This window comes from Eleginops maclovinus, chromosome 21, assembly GCF_036324505.1.
Source record: "Eleginops maclovinus isolate JMC-PN-2008 ecotype Puerto Natales chromosome 21, JC_Emac_rtc_rv5, whole genome shotgun sequence".
In the NCBI taxonomy this organism is placed as follows: Eukaryota; Metazoa; Chordata; class Actinopteri; order Perciformes; family Eleginopidae; genus Eleginops; species Eleginops maclovinus.
Genome location: NC_086369.1, coordinates 1,095,455 through 1,112,669, shown reverse-complemented (window position 1 = coordinate 1,112,669; position 17,215 = coordinate 1,095,455). Strand labels below are relative to the sequence as shown.

The window sequence follows — 17,215 nt, the reverse complement described above, 5'->3', positions numbered from 1 at the left end:
CTCTGGAAGGGAAGTTTTCTTGTATCCTGATTACCTAATAACCCATTACAGCCCACACACACACACAGTGTCCAGGGTTCTCTCAGGGCTCTGAAAAAGTGTGTGTTGTGGGTCCAGCGAAAGGTATTCATTGCAGCTGACAGAGATCCCTTCTGTCGGCCGCTGAAGCGCAGAATGTGACCTAAATAAAAGGCCCTCGCGGTGATCCACAGCAGTGCGTTCGTGGCACAGCTGTCTGCACTAAAGCTGAAAAGCCCAAGTTGGGTCACGCTGGCTTTGTGCCTGCTAGCCACACACACACACACACACACACACACACACACACACACACACACACACACACACACATGCTGACATACAAACACATCTGACAGGCTGCATATCCATGCTGAATTGTGATGCTGCGAGCGTGTAGAGATCAGTTTATCAGGAGCAGGAAGAGGAGGATCTGCTGGTTCTGTCAGGGAACAGAATACAGAGACATGACAGCAGCTCATAGACGGCTGAGGGGAAGTCTTATGCTCCAGCGTAGCTCACTGACCCAGTTGTGTCTCTACCTGTCTGGTCAAGACAACCTCACTGCAGCAACTCTGAATCAGGGCGAGGGATTGCATGCATTCAGGATACAGGAGAAGGTGACTGTCTGCAATGCATGCACCCTGCTAGCTGCACGTTTACAGGTATATACTGTATTTAACCTTTATATATATACTTTATGCATTCACCTGTTGAGAGAACTATAATAACGTTTGGTACATCTATTCATACTATAACTACATCTTTACTCCTATTTTTCTATTATCATCTCTCTCTGTCTCGTTCTGCTGCAGCTATAACTCCTGAATTTTACTCCTGGATCAATAAAGACCTTATCCTAAAACATAGGTGTTATGCAATTGTAATATGGATTAAATCGGTGCCATAACGGTGTAATATGGGTTCAAAAAAGGTGTAAAACTGGTGTAATTTTGATGTTATATGCATGTTATTTGGGTGTGAAAAAACGGTGTAATATTGGTGTTATAAGAAAGCAATTCTGGTTTAATAACAGTGTAATATGTCTGAAAAATAGACGATATATAGGTTTAATATAATATAAATATATACCCCCATATAGTCAATGTATATTAGGTAAATACAGAGGGTAAGCTGGAAAGTAAAAGTCATACTTTGTGTAATTTTATGCTAGAAATGTTAGAAAATAGCGATCAATTAATCTCCAAATAATTAACACAAGCGAAAAAAACAAGTAAAAACACAACTTTTATTTACCTCGTGTTACCGGGCAGAAAACCCTGAGACATCATTTCATTTAAAGCCGAACAGCGAGGTGTCCCGACAAAGCGCAGGAGTAGATAAAGCACGTCGGGCTCTGAATGCTAATGCCTGTTAACACCTGCACTGCATCAGCTGGGCTCAGACCAGATAAATGGGAAATAGATTTTTCCTCCTCCTATCGTCTCACACAGCGGGCAAATCTACCCCTAATTCTCTTTACTGCAAACAAACAAAGGTATGGAAATGCAACATCGACCTCCAGTAAGCAGGAAGGGATGAAATCAATGCGCTTCTCTTTCTGTACGGAGTCCTGTTGGTCTATTTTCCTCTGTAAACATCACACACTTCTGCAGGAAGGAGATTACAGCAGCTTCTCTGAGGTATTCAGAGGCCACAAGGATGCAAGAGGTCTCTCCTTTACTGCTCAATGATTCCTCCAAAAGGTTGAAAACATTACTCTCCACAGGGCCTCAAATCACCTTCGTTGAAGCGGATCGTTTTATGTTTGGAGGAATAAGGTCAAGTGGAAGAGTAAAAGTATTAAAGGGACCTTATTGTGCTCATTTCCAGGTTCATATTTGTGGTTTTGTGCCTCTACTGTGACATGTTTCCATGGTGTGTGTGGGAGAGGAAGTACCTCTGGATGGAAGGGAGGGATTTGAGCCTTTACAGACCATACATGCACAGAAATCTATATCTACAGGGAAGAGAAAGCCCCCAAAAGCAGAATACAGGGCCTCTTTCACGTGGTCAAGCCTCTGCAATACATATCTCAAAAGACAGCTTTGCTAAAGATACACGAGGAAGTATTAAATGTTTCAGGTATCCTGCAGAGACACACTTATAAATATCTAATAACAGGAATATTTGACATGTTGAAACTGAAACACACACACCTTCACACAGCAGAGGCATGGAGACAGTCTGAGTGTTTGCCTTTAAAACAAAAAGGATCCCCCAGAGAAGGAAGCAGCAGAACATTTTGCAGACAGCCAGCGGCCGGAAAGAAAGCCTGGTAATATTTCTGTGTTTTTTCCGGATTATGCAGAAGAGGCTTTTAGGGACGTCAGGAGAGGAGAGGCACTAACTTTAATGTCTCACTGTTAAAACTCCTCTGGAAGGATGGATGACGCGACTGTCTGCAGCTAAGGAAACATTTAGAAGGAAAGGATAGATATATATATATATATACACAAGAGCTGCTTTCAGCATCCCAAAATTGTGTTTTTGTGTCCGGATTACCCAAGCCTGGTTACAGATGCAGCTTCACCCCCACAGGCCTGTTCCTGCTCCCTGTATGTTCTGCATTATGGAAACACATGCCTTCACGGACGGATTGATGTTCCCCGATTCCAGAAGACAGCTCCTTTGTCACAACCGAACTAATTAGGCCGACTGTCAGGGCACTCCGTGTGACGGATGGAGCGACTGCGCTGAGTTATAGCCCAGGACCCGCCGAGCACATTGTGTGTCAGACAAATTCCTCCAGTGACGGGGTCTATTTGATCAAGGTAAACAAATTAACAGAGGCATTAAGTCTGCGGAGAGACGGGGGGTTGTTTGTCTCGGGTGGAGCTGTCAGTGAGCCGCTTGTCTCAGAATAACAATAACAAAGAGCAAAATGAAGCAGATAAACACCTCAGGAATTTATGTTTTATACCTCATATGCATCGTCAGTGTTGGGAGGGTTACTTTAAAAATGTAATCTGTCTCAGTTATGAGTGACCTGTAAAAATGTGTGCATGTAAATGGGCTGCAAGGGATAAAATCTGTGTGGAGCACAGAACAGCACTCCAACACATTGTACGTGATAGGCTAAGGGGGCGGGACATCATCATCAGAGCAGACTGGGCTCTGGTTTCAGACAGAGGGTGAAAGAGGCGCAGGCAGTATGAGAAAAATAAAGAGCTTTCTGAACATTAGAGCACGGTGACATGTCCCAGGAGAGTACATTACACCAATTCACTTTCACAAAACATCCTGAATAAAGATGTTCTTAGGTAAATAAAGCTTTCCATAAAAAGCAGGCGAAGGAAATTGGACAGGCGAGGACAGCGTCACCATGGAAACAAATGGATTTTCTGGTGGAGAACAATGTGTTTTACCTCGGCTAATGAGAACTCATATGTGCCGGCCGCTCTGGGATCATGTGTGGAGAGAAACAGCTTCTTCCTTTCATCATCTTCATGTATCAACAGACAAGGGGAAGATGGAGAAAATGACCAGGGAGAGAAATGATGATTGCAAAAGAAAGATGGGTTTATAAATCTGGAGGAATTAGGGAAGAGATGAACGACTCGTCTCTCCAATTCTCAGTATCGCCTCGAGGAGGAACTCCGTGGTCAAAGACAAAGGTTACTGTGACCTCACAAAGCACGCTTAACCATTATAATAATTTTACACAAACGTCTAACGGGGAAAAATAATGAAGTGATGACATTTTCTTGACATGATAAAACTCCCAAGGGGTCATTAATCAGATTAAAGCACATGGAAATGATCTTACAGAGGCCCTTATCTGCTTTAGGGGGGTGTTGGTGCACATAAATGGTCTGCAAAGGCTAAAATCCCAAAGTTCTGGAACACGGTGACATCACTACGGAACACTCGCTCTTCTAACACATTGTATGTGATAGGTTAAAGGGGCTGGACATCTCTAAACTGGTGGACCAATCACAACAGAGCCAGTCAGCTAATCAATCAGAGCAGACTGGGCTCTGGTTTCAGACAGAGGGTGAAAAGAGGTGCTGCAGCACAGGCAGGATGAGAAACATAAAGAGCTTTCTGAACATTAAAGCATGGAGACATGTCCCAGGAGAGACACTACACACGTCAGCTCAAAAAGTAAGCGTTTGATCGCAGGACTTTTGTCATTTTGACTGAAGTAACGCATGCAGTATCCACCTCTGGTCATGCAGCTGCTTGTGAGCAGCACAGATAAACTGCACAATTAAGCTCAACGAAACAAACTGCAGCCACACCGTGTCTCCTAATCTCCCGCCTGATCACTAAACCTCTGATGCATCACTGCACACGACTCGCAGAAGCCTTCATATTGTCCGCATGAAATAAACATAAGGGGGACATTCCCTGCTGAAGGAGCAGCGTGGATGTTTCTGTACAGTACGAACAGTACAGAGTCTTGCTCCTGTCAGGCAGCGTTAGCATCAAGCTGCAGCCTGAGGCCAACACACACACAGTCAGGTGATTTCAAGCAACTCCTTCTGCAGTTAATTACATGACCTTAAGAGCACAAAGCTAATGTGTTGAGTAAAGACCCACTGCAGAGGAGTCATGCTAAATAAATAGTGGATATTGTTTTAACAAAATGCCAAACATTTCCATTAGTAGAAACGGGCTGCAGCTTCAGAAACCACACAGAAGTGCAGCGTTTACTAAAAGCACTGAAGGAACGAAGGGCTGCAAGAGCTCAACGGAGACCAGGGGACACTAAAGAGTGACAGACGTTCAGGATCATGAAGCTGGACAACTGTCTCTGTTGCAGAGTGAGTATGTCTCAGAACCTGAAGCTTGCGTTTAGCTCACAGCAGATCTGCAGTGACATCAGAAGGAGTCATGTGATCACATTGTTCAAATAAGACCAGAAAACATTAAGTAAGTTTCTAACAACAGAGACAATAAAGGAATCTACTTCTGTAATGAAATAACTCCCCGTAGCTCAGAAAATAACTATTAAGCTCGCACAACAAAAGCAGATTAAGCGGGTTGTTTTTCCGGGTAGCATCTTTACATAATGGGCTACGGACGAGCAACGTTTTTCAACGAGATTACCTCCATGTGCTTCAATCCTGTGGGCAGAGGTCACTGACTGGTTACGGGAGGTTCTAAACCAATGAGGACAGAGCTGCTTCATTTGTGCCTTCTGCTTTTCTAAGGTGACATTCTTCTGTTGTCTTACATAACGCACTTAAAGAGGTTTTCTGCTCAGTTTCAGGCTCATTTTGTATTTTGGGACATGTCTCCAGGCTTTAATGCTCAAAAAGCTCAGTCTGCTCTGATTGGTTAGCTGGGCAGCTGTTGTGATTCGCTTAGAGCTGTCCCCCCCCTTTAGCCTATCACGTACAAGGTGCAGGAGCGCTAGCCAATAGGAGCGCAAGTGTTCCTTTATTTCTTCCATAAAAACCTGAATTTAAAAGATTTTTTCCTACCTTTTTAAATATAAGATCATATCCGTTTTAACCGTGGTTCACATCTCGAGCGTTGCCCATGATAACATCTCGTATTTAATCTGATGTGTGTCACTCAGGGGCTGTTATCTACCTGAGCAGATTAGGAAATGGGCAGCTAATATAACCTGCTCAATAAGTGGTTAATTTCACACTTCATTTGAAGACACTCGACAGCCCTTTCTCCTTCACACTGCTGGGAAACACATTTATATCTAGTGTATTTCTCAATGATCACATTAGCATGATTCAAGCATCCTTGAAAATACTCAAACATGCACTGAAGAACAGATGAGCTTTTACAATTAGCACTTAGTACTCTTTCAAACTCTCCACTGGAACATGTTTACTATATAATATGTCGGTAATAGCCGTACACTCATAAAGCGCAGGTTTTCTGTTACTTTACCATCAATGCATGCAATGTGCATATCAGATTAGCATCGCTGGTGATTTTAGCCATGCAGCGCAGGTAAGGCTGCATTTCCCTTTTAGCGGCTGATTTGAGGTTAATTTTTGTCTTCTTTCCCAGCTTTATTGATCATAAGAGCAGAGTTTGTGCTTCCTTTGAAGGTTTGACCTTGAGAGGAAGAAACACTCTGTACGTAATTAATGGACCTCAGCAAACAAAATGTGAGATCTTAAATTGAGAGTTACTTTGCTTTAAGGATAATTGTGGCCAGTTAATAGGATGCATGCACATGAAAACCCCCTCTACGCTGCAGCAGCTTTATGGTGCATCATTTTCCTTTAATGCACCGAGATGTTCTGCAACAAGCTCCAGCCACAGGAGACGTCCCGAGCACAGAGTCTGACAGACGGTGGCTGAACCCGGGTCGACAGGAGACACAAATCGAGTCCTTTTTGACGGCATTAGCCTTGCTGATTCTATTTAGTCGGGGAATTTCCATGCATGCCCTCTATCCCTGTCGCCAGGTGCTGATGTGCGGTCAGCTGGGAGCTAACTGATGCTAACTGTCAGCACGCAGTGCTCACCTGCTTTGACACCTGCTGGAAATATGAGGAGACGCTCAGACCCATCTGTCAAGTCTGTCCAGTCCTCTGTTAAACCCTCCTCCATTCCTCCATCACTCCTCTTCTGTTTATCCCCCTCACAACCCCCGGGTGTCCGTTCTGTTCTGCTGTGATTGCCAGTATTAGCTTCATGGATTTCTTCCCACTGGCCAAGATTTACCTCATCCGATCGTCCCCTAATTACACATTACTCATTCGCCTAATCTCCATAAACACACTCCACAGAAAAATGGGAGGCTGCTGGAAACCCAAAATGTTGTTTGCACAGGATAACATGGAGCTTTTGCAGAGTGTGGCTGCACAGCGGGGAGTCAGAGTCCCGCCCTCCCTGGGATCTCTCTTGGAATAGCCTTCGAACGCTTGGTGCAAATGATACGTTTTCAGATGTTAAGCCTTGCTCGCTGCAAATCCAGCTCTCTGGCAGCGGCTGGCGGGCCTCAGGGTTCAGCGCTGGCTCATCTTCAGCACTGGAGCCGGAGACGGGATCCCAGGCGTGATTACGAATCAAGTTTCTGTTCTAATTAAGCTGCAGCGGCTGTCATTATTCAAACAAACAGAGGAACATAGCAGTAAAACAACTCTAAATATTGCATCATGGCTCACTGTTACACGGCTTAGTTGAATGCTTGATTCTGATTGGTCAATTTGGACGTGTTTACAGACTTTGCATTAGATCTGATCATTGTAAAGGACTAAAATTAAAAAATCATTAATTAAGGGGTTGCATTTGGGGGAAAAGCAAGTATGGACAGCATGTTATCCCCTAAATGTATATTTCCAGCACACTTCAATAACTCCAAACCTCCTCACCCTCCCCTGTTTGAGTTCTTTGACATATGCTTGGCACAGTCAACACGTTCAGCACTTTTGCACACTTTTTAAACTGTTTATCACACCGCCGCCATCTGCTCCGTCACCAGTTATTATCAGACAAACTGAGGGAAGAACATTCAGTCCAAAACAGACTCTGTGAAACCCCCCCCCCCCATCTGCACATCTTTTTCGTGCATCTCGCCGCTCTGCTGCTCAGCGATTGTGTGTCTCTCTCTTCTGTCTCGTTTCTGCTGCATCGATAGCAGCCTGTCGACCCTGACGGATGCTTTCCCACTAATGGATGTTACAGCCGACACATCGAAGGCTGCGCTCAAAGGGTCAAAGGTCGACTGTGCAGAGTGTACAGAGTCAGCCTAAACAGAGGTGGTATATAAGCCAGCGTTTCCATTTCATGGGAAATTACTCCTTTTTAAACTTTATTAGTGAGCTTGGAAAAGGGCTTTACAGTGTATGAAATCATCAAGGCAAGTTATATTTCAATGACATTTTTATGGAGGAATGTAAGCCTGCGTTACCGTGAGAAGTAGGGCTGTTTTCCCTGTACAATTCTAATTTTTCTCGGCTATTTTCTAACATCTTTGTGATTCTTCTACAGATCCCATATTTATTGGATATTATTTGCACAATTTTCCACCTACTTCTGCAGCTGCAAAATGTAATGGATTCTGTAATATCCTTACCACAATCTGTATCAAACCTTGAATGGATTTCACTTATGTAGAATACTTTAATGCATTAAACCAAATAAGCTGCATCCAGAGTTAGTGTATATTAATCCAGTGGAGAGAGCGAGCACGCAGGTAACTCACCTTCCTTATTGTTTCATCTTCGCCATGTTGTCTCCACTGCTGATCTTAATTCCCAGCTCCCCGTCCTCCGTGCATGCACATCTCTGCACCTTCAAGTGAATAAAAACAGTGCTTGAGACTTCAGAACAACATATCCAAACACTCCCGGTGTCTCTGCTCCATGTGTTCCCGCTGTGCCGTTTCTCCCCGTGCTTTTTTCAATTACTGGGGGGGGGGAACTCAACAATTCCACCGCTACATAAATCCTCTCCGCTTTTTTAAGTCGATGAAAAACTGTGATGTTCATTGGCGAGAAGGTGGATTAAAGAGACATTAAAACTGTGCATAATCAGCTGAGCTTAGTTTTGTTTGGCTGTGAAAATCAGAGAGGAAACATGTTGGGTTTGATCGTAAACCTTAGTCTTTTGGGGACAAAACAGCATGAAAAGGAGGGAGGGGACGTGCCGGATTCGGCAAGAAAGGAATAAAAGGGAGGAAATTCATTTAAGTGAGAGTCTTTATGTGAGGTTGCTACAGGTTTGTGTGCATGTAAATGGTCTGCAGAGGCTAGAATCCCAAGCGTTACCTTTAAAACTTTAACTCAAGTAAACAAATCGGGTACTTCTTCCTCCACTGCTGAAGGTGAAGTGGAGGAAGAAGGTAGTTCAATGTGGGGGCACGGAGCAGATGGTGGTGTCCGACGCTACCCAGGTGGGACTTTCTTTGGACAGGTTGCACCAACACACACACACACACACACACACACACACACACACACACACACACACACACACACACACACACACACACACACACACACACACACACACACACACACACACACACACACACACCGATGAAAAACAACGTCACGCAGCGTAGAGTTCATGCAAAGTTACTGAGGAGTTGTGTGACCACCTGTAGATTAATGATGAGTTTAAGAACAAACTAAATTTCCAAGTGTGCAACAAATGCTAACTCTGCTTTAGCGAAAAGATCAGCTTTCACATCTCATGCGTCCTCTCCTCTGTGTCAATCACCTCTGCAGGGATGATTTCAATTTCACACTCTGCTGGGGTGCATAACACACACATCAGTTAAGCACAGGATCAGAGGGTGCTCTGCAAATACAAGAAATGCACCGACGTGTGTCATCACGAACGAGGAAACGATGGTATGCTAATGCTAATACCCTGTGCATACATTCTAGTTGCGTCTACTTACAAACATCATGCACATAGAAACCAACAAGGAGCTTCCTCTGAGTCAAGTGCAACCTGCAAACCTGCAAGATAATTCAAGAAAAGGGAAAAACCAAGGTGTTTCCAAAGGGGGAAATGACTGTGACCTTCTCTCCAGAATGAGTGGAAGCAGGTAGATGGATATGCAGCGAGACACGGGGATGAAGAGCTGGACAAATGAGCTAAATATTTATGTTGAAAACCTGCATATGCTGCAATGAATTCTGCAGAGCACAATCAATGGGGTGAGCGATACAAGATGAGGCTGAGTTTGACCTGTGCACCTCTGCAGGTTTAGACTGTCAGGTTATCCTTTGAGGTTTCTGGAAGATGAGGACAGGCTGCGTTAACCCCTCCAAACCCCACCAATGCTTGAGTCAGCAGCAGCAGCAGGATGCATAATCTGAACACGGTGTAGCAAGGCTCCGTTATACAGAGCCATTATTCAAAGCTCAGCGGCGATTATCTCCGTGCTTTATTGCATTCTCACAGCAGCAGGACCTGGTGCTTGCTTTGGACGAACCTGCAGTAGCTTACAGTTTAGGAAAAGCAGGAATAAAAACAGTGAAGTGCAGGTAAACTCCCACGCAGCCTCACCTGGTTGTTGTTAAATGACTACCTGTCATCAGTATCACATTACCGCACAGTGAGTGTGTCCTTTGGAGGTCTGAGCAGCCAGGTGGGGTGCCATGCATTACAATTGCAAATACTCTACACATCTCAGTGCCCTTGTGAGGAGAAGAAACACTTCCAATCCTTCTCTGGGCAGCCTCCTCTCTCCTATTTGTGCAGCAGAAGCAGATTTCATCCTGCTTTAATCATCCACTGTCTATTCTAAATCTGGAATTCATTTACTTATGTATCTTAGGAAGGACAAGTGTGTGTTTTCCTGCAAAAAGTCTGCCTCTGTGTCCGCGCAGTCCCTCATAAATAATGCACAACGCTCGCCTGGCCCTCAGGTTTAGAGCACTGTTGTTAGCTGTGATGGGATGAGGGTCACATGAGGCCACAGCTTGGATTTATGGTTTGCCTGAGCAATGTCTGTCCAAAGTGACCCGAGACAGTCATCACTAGTTTAAGTGTAAGTGTGTGTGTGTGTGTGTGTGTGTGTGTGTGTGTGTGTGTGTGTGTGTGTGTGTGTGGAGGCTGTTGCAGGACTGGCAGAGCTAAATCCTCCTGTTTTCCGTCAATAATTCTCTGCTTTTTCACAGCCGCTCTAATCCTCTCTCTGACGGGACTCACCTCTATCCATCACCAGCAGTGTGCCTCAAACAATCATAGAGTGTGTGTGTGTGTGTGTGTGTGTGTGTGTGTGTGTGTGTGTGTGTGTGTGTGTGTGTGTGTGTGTGTGTATGTGTGTGTGTGTGACTTTCAATCTGCTCTGATCTTGATTTCCCAGATAAAAGCCCTTGTGTCTTTCTTTGTGCCGTCAGATAACCAACCACGTGGCATCTTCCCAGATCATGTCACCAGGCTCAGTTTATTATCATCATGCTGGTCGGTGCAACTGCGTGTCATAGCTGCTTAACACTGGAAATGGCAGCACCCGGGGTGAAAGGAGGCCTTCAGAAGGAGGGATTATCTATCCTGTATAGAGAGATCCCTAATATGATTCTGTAGATATATTTCCCTCTCAGAGGCGGCAGCACTCACACAGTCAGACATAATGCACCATATGTCTCCGACACTGCACTCACACCACAGGACTCCACGTCCGTGCCAGATCTGCTGCTCATATCTGATTGTTTTGGCTCAAAAGCAAGCTATTCTGGGATGTAACCCCCCATCCTATCCTAATGTAAACTGGCAGCGATGTCACAAAGACGAGTGTGCGTAGAAAGACAACGACAGACGGCATCACATCTCTCTGGAAAGGTTAGCCGACATGCTAATACGGAGGTGAGCGTCAGCAGGAATGTTGCTTCTTCTGTTGCACGCTCACAGAGTGATCAGGTGCAAGGTGTACAGCAAACAGAGTGGGAATACAGTAACCATTTAGTATCTTGGTTACAGGTAATCCATTACTCCTCAAGCCGATCTTTAATGACACTGCCAAGCAAAGACTCCCAGTCTCTCGTACATTCAGGGGCTAATTCACAAGCATTTTGGGTCTTTTTTGCAGAGGGAGAGAGAATAAATGATGATTGATTCAATAATATAAAACCTTGTTTCCCCATTTCATTGCAATCTTTACACACAGTGCTAATGCATTAGAAATTAATGAGTTTTCAAGAAGCCAATTAGGCTGATATGCATAGAAATGGACCAATTTTGCGAATTTAAACATGGGAAATAGCAGGAGACGCTCTTTATAATGGACCAAATAAGTACAAAACAAATTCTGCAACATCTCCCTCAATAATATCCCAGCTCCTGTCAGCTCTGTGCTCTTTCAGCATGCTGATTGGATTAAGTTAAATGTAAGCGGCGCAGATTGTTTTTCTTTATCTGAAATGACAGTGACACTGCCATGCTGAGAGAGAGGCAGGTCTGGCAGAGTGAGATTACCCAGCTGCGCTCCGTCAGAGAAGCTGTAATCAAACACAATCATCTCGGTGGACGTAAACGACAGGCGCATTGTACACAAGCTTTCAAAACACATATCGTATCAACACTTCCCGGGACACGTGGGTTTAATAACATCTCCAGAGTCGAGAATGTGAACATCCAGAGCTGCACATTTCCACATGTGACACAGCCCAGTGTCATACATTCAATTCTGCAGGGACCTCCACTCCCCTCTTATCTCCCTTTATTCCAAGCATTCTCCTTCATGCATAATCTTCCCTGTCCTTACTTTACTTGCCCCCCCCGGAGACAATCTCTCCCTCTCCATCTTGCTCCCTCTCTCCAGCGCTCACTCAGAATAACAGCGGTGGTCTATCAGAACATTTGCTGTAACCAGAGGGCAATTTTCTAGACCTGCAGCAGCAGCAGCAGCAGCAGCAGCAGCAGCAGGAGCAGCAGCAGCAGCAGCGGCCCTTTGCTATACTGTACCGAGTAATAATAACACCGAGAAATCAGATTAACACGGCACAGCAGCAGAAGAAGAGGCAGTTTGATATGGACTGAGAGCTTTGGCAGTAATAGATTACATGCATTTCCTCACAGTTACATAGAAAAAGATCTGATTGCTAACCCAGTCTGTGATTGACTGGCATGAGAGGAAGGGTGTGCTCCGTGATTAAAAGCAAACACAAGCCTGGGAGTCCAATCAGGACGAATCAATGTGAACTAATCCCGCGCCAATTAACAAACCGTGGGTTCAATGCCGGGCACCTAATTCAATCGGCGGCTGTGAGAAACATTGATTGAAAGCCCTGGAAAGCGTCCAAACTGAACGAGAGGAGGACGATGCAGTTATGAGAGATCCGTCTCTCTCTGAGCAGACGCGGCTCTCAGAACTGCATTGATCTGCGGGGTCGGACCTTAAGTGTTTCGATGCATCGGCCCCGGAGCTCGATGCTCTGCAGGCGTTTGAGGGGTGATGATAGCTGGGGAGGGAAACAGGAGGGCTGATGATGAGTGAGGGGACGGCGGTGGGGACTTTTTCTGCAGTCTGATTTGATCTTTGATCTCTCAGTGACAAGCTTTCCCTTCTTCTTTCCATATCATTATGACAGAAAGTGCTCATTTACATATGCACAGGCTTTGGGACAAGAAACTGGATCATCAGGGTATTCAAAAAAAGGTTTCACGTAAAAACCAATACACTTTTATTCAACAAAAAAAGGTGTAAATTGGTATAAATAGACTTTAAATATCCTCAATTTTTAAATGCAGTAGGTGGACAAAAAACAAACGTTGTGTGTTTGCCTTTAAACAGACCATAATGTGCAGCCATGCTTTCATAAAGCTCATTAAACTACACTCTAGATATCCCATCTGACTCCAAGCTAACGCCACTAGCTCGTCCAATTAGCCAGTGATGTTAATTGGGTTACCCATTAAGGAAAATGTACAGCAGGTAACTGTTGTTTGGAACAGATTACAGGTGAAAGGAACTATCCTAAATTGTTCAAATGTAGTTTTGTTGGGATGATTTTCACTTATTCCTATTTCTACATCTTTCTTGCAGCCACCTCTCCCTGAAAACGAACAACACTGTGTTTTAATATCCCATAACTCCACATCTGTACGCGTGTCTGTGAGGATGATTCATGTTGCCGTGCAGAAGAAGAACCCTGTCGCTCACTCACCGCGTGGCCTACTTAGCATGATGCAACTCAGGCTAATGCATTCGTGTCCCTGCAGGACCACAAGGAGCAAAGGGAAATTGAATTGTGGGAAATATGTACCACAGACAACACATAATCAAACAACAACATATTCCTCGCTGCCAGGAGAGCTGCGGCAAAGTATTCTTGGCTGTATTTGTTCCTCTAAACTTAAACTGAGTGGTTATATGGAAAACACAAATCCTTTGAATTAATAATAGTGATTGCGTAACTGTGCAGCGACCTCCTGGGAAGCGTAATTCATTCATATTTCCTTGACTTAAAGGTTATGTAACTCGAGGTTTCAGTGCTTTTGAATGAGCCGGACTTCCTTTTTGTGCAGAATAAAACAGTAAAGTCCAACAGAGGAAGACAGAATCCACTGAATGATCATCCAGACCATCTGATTGGATGAGTTTCAGCAGAGACAGATGCATCGCTCAGCGCCGAGGACCAACAGAGGAACAGACCAAATAGGAAAAACAAGATTGGGATTGTGTGAAATCCACATGAGGGATGTAGTCCAGATTTTTACCGTGCCAGACTAAACTGGAAGACAAATGAGGCAGGATGATAACAAGAGTTTATAAGACACCCTGCAGGAGCCAGAAGGTGGGGCACTATTACAGAACACCTTCAATTTGCTTTGCTCAGTAGCAGGTGATCACGTCTCTCTGAAGCCTACCCGTCAATAACAGTCTGAATAGCGTCCAATAAAGAACAGAATTACAGCGCTTTAAAACTGACCAGCATCCAGGGTGTGGATAGAAGAGCTGACAACAATAGCCCCCCCAGTTTAAGAGAAGCCACCATCGATGCTTCTATTCCAGGCACTGGTTTGGTTTAATGGTATTCATTTACAACACTGGCGGACTTTAAATTAGTAGTAGTAGAAGAAGTAGAAGTATTAGGAGTATTATTAGAAGTAGAAATACCCTTTTTGATTCATTGGGACCAATCGGGACTTGAACCAGCAACCTTTCAGTTCCTAAACCAAGTCCCTACAGACTGAGCTATTACCGCCCCGATATGGGTCGTCCAATGACGTCTTTTATTGTTTATTTCCAGTCCGTCCTCCTTAGCAACAGTCCGTCCTCCTTAGCAATGGTCTGTTAGCGAAAATTAACAACGTCCGGACTGTAGCAAACAACCAATCAGAATCAAACATCCAACTTGCAATAATTATATTTGAATTGCTTTTCAGGTTAGATCTATGATTGGATTGACCCACTCCCTTTTTAAAATGAGCAGTACTGTGTCATTACCAATGTCCATGATAAGTCCTGCCAGAAAACCAGCATGCAGCTAAACCCTGGAAAGTAGGAAAAAGAATCATTGGTACGGATTAATAAATGTGATTCAGCTCAACCTGGAGGAGTGTTGACTCTCATTCAGAGATGTATTTGTCCTACATAAAGGGCAGAAAGCAACTCATAATGAACTGAAAAGCTGCTGAAAAGTCATTGCAATTCAACCTAAGTCTCTAAATACTGAAAGAATGAATCCAATATTTAAAGGTGGGAATAAGTCTCGTCTTCCCCGTGATAAACTCAGCATTACGCAGCGCTGCCTGTGTCATTTTGCTGCACACGTCCCCGTACAGCAGCTCCTTCGGCCTGAGGCTCCAAAGTGCTCCTGTAATTCACTCCTTCCCTTTCATGAAACTCATTTCAACCTAAATGTTATTCTGCTCCAATGCACCGCTGGACATCCGCCCTCCCAGCTGCAAACACAGAGTGTACTGTACCATATGAGCAATAACACACACACACACACACACACACACACACACACACACACACACACACACACACACACACACACACACACACACACACACACACACACACACACACACACACACACACACACACACACACACACACACACACACACACACACACACACACACACACACACACACACACACACACAGTGGGAGGATTGACCTCATGCACCTGTATTTTAACATCCTAATTTGTCGATGTTAACCTTTTTATCCAAGGTTATGACTCGGCTACCACAATCATTTTGCATTTGAAAGGGAGACGAAAAGATATGTTCACTCTAGAGCTGCAAAAATAATGGATTCACTCATGAAAATTAACTTAGAAAGATCTAAATGGCTAAAAGGTTTTCCCCTTTCGGCTGCTTTTCCAGGTAATTTAACTATATTTTATCATTATACTCCAACACTTCTTGCAGCATCAACCTTTACGTCTTGATGAATTGTTTTCCCTTTTCTTTCATTGTGTGTTATTGCTGATGTAAAGTGCTTGTCTAAAATTACACGTTAAAAGTCATTTTTTAACAGTCAAAGGTCAAGTTCTATCCTCCCAATTGTGAACATGTGTAGCTTGTCCTTGTCTTTACATATTAGCTATTAAACGGCGTTACCCTGGGCCCTACGATATTGTAATTGGGATATTTAAATGCAGAACAAATAACTGATTAATCAAGAAAACAATCATCTGATTCTTGCAAACAATTCTTGATTGCAGAGTTAATTGAAATTTGAAGAGGACTGAATAATATCCCGTTTTAACGTCACTTAAATTTGGATGAGTGTCTCTCAGTGCCCAGCTGTGCCGGATTAGAGTCAGGTGTGGGTTTGACTTGGCGTGCAGGTGCAGTGGTTACATCATTAACCGGGATGTACAGCGAGTGTCGTTACCTGGGGAGAATCAGCTCAGGTCAGGAGCTGGTACACAGAGCAACACATGGCTCTACCCACCAAGCATGCCTCCTGTAACGGCACGCCGATGCAAATCAGACACAAACATGCCTGTACGTCCACTCGCATGCATCAAGCACCATGCATACTGAACACACAGCCATGCAGCTTTATCATCCACGCCTGGACAGAAACACACCTGCAGATATGCTTAAACTAAATGAAAGTGCACACAATGAAGGAGTTAAATGCTGAGCTGTTTGATCATGCAGTGGCTGCAGCTTAAACCGATCTGATCCTGTGAACAGCCGTGAAGGACACACACTAAAAGGAACTTCTGTGCAAAACCGGAGCCAAGAGAGATCCCCAGTTATTGATTTAGCTAAATCCAAGCTTTTAATTATGCTTTTCCCCCTTTCCTGTAGTGTGTTCTATAGGTTTTGGTGCATGTAAATGGTCTGCAGAGGCTAAAATCCCTGAGTTTCTCTCCAATCAGAGCAGACTGGGCTCTGGTTTCAGACAGCAACATTAAAGCACCTGAAAATGAGCAAAACATGTCCTTTTTAAGACAACATTGGCACAACTACGTCCCCTCACAGCTGTGTTTATGTTTCCCTGACTCCATGTAGCAACAACAACAACAACAACACTCATGAGGCCCGAACACGTCCTCCCCGTTCCCTTCACTCGTGCACTCAGCAGTCAGCAGTAAATCATTGACGTTTGCTTTGGGGCAATCACAGGATGTTGACACGCCACTACAGTGTGGTCTCGTTTGTTTTGGGCCTGGGTATAAATCAATAAACACACATTGATTGATAGCTATCCTATTACTCTGAAGCTATAAAGGCTGCAGGCGGAGTTTAACTACAAGAGATGGTTAATTATTTGATTCAAAACTCCTTTAAAGCCAGCATTGTCTGTGTGATTATTCCTTCTGCTTCATTATTTTGTAGGTGTT

At 44.2% G+C, this 17,215-nt stretch overlaps 1 protein-coding gene across 1 annotated transcript in view; it reads right to left on the bottom strand.

Annotated features, from left to right (window-relative positions):
• dlgap1b (discs, large (Drosophila) homolog-associated protein 1b) overlaps nt 1–17,215 on the bottom strand; it is a 71,268-nt gene that overhangs the window by 40,828 nt on the left and 13,225 nt on the right. The window contains exon 3 of the mRNA XM_063912580.1: nt 8,144–8,232. The gene's annotated coding sequence lies outside the window, so the exon portion shown is untranslated. The remainder of the gene's footprint in view (nt 1–8,143; nt 8,233–17,215) is intronic.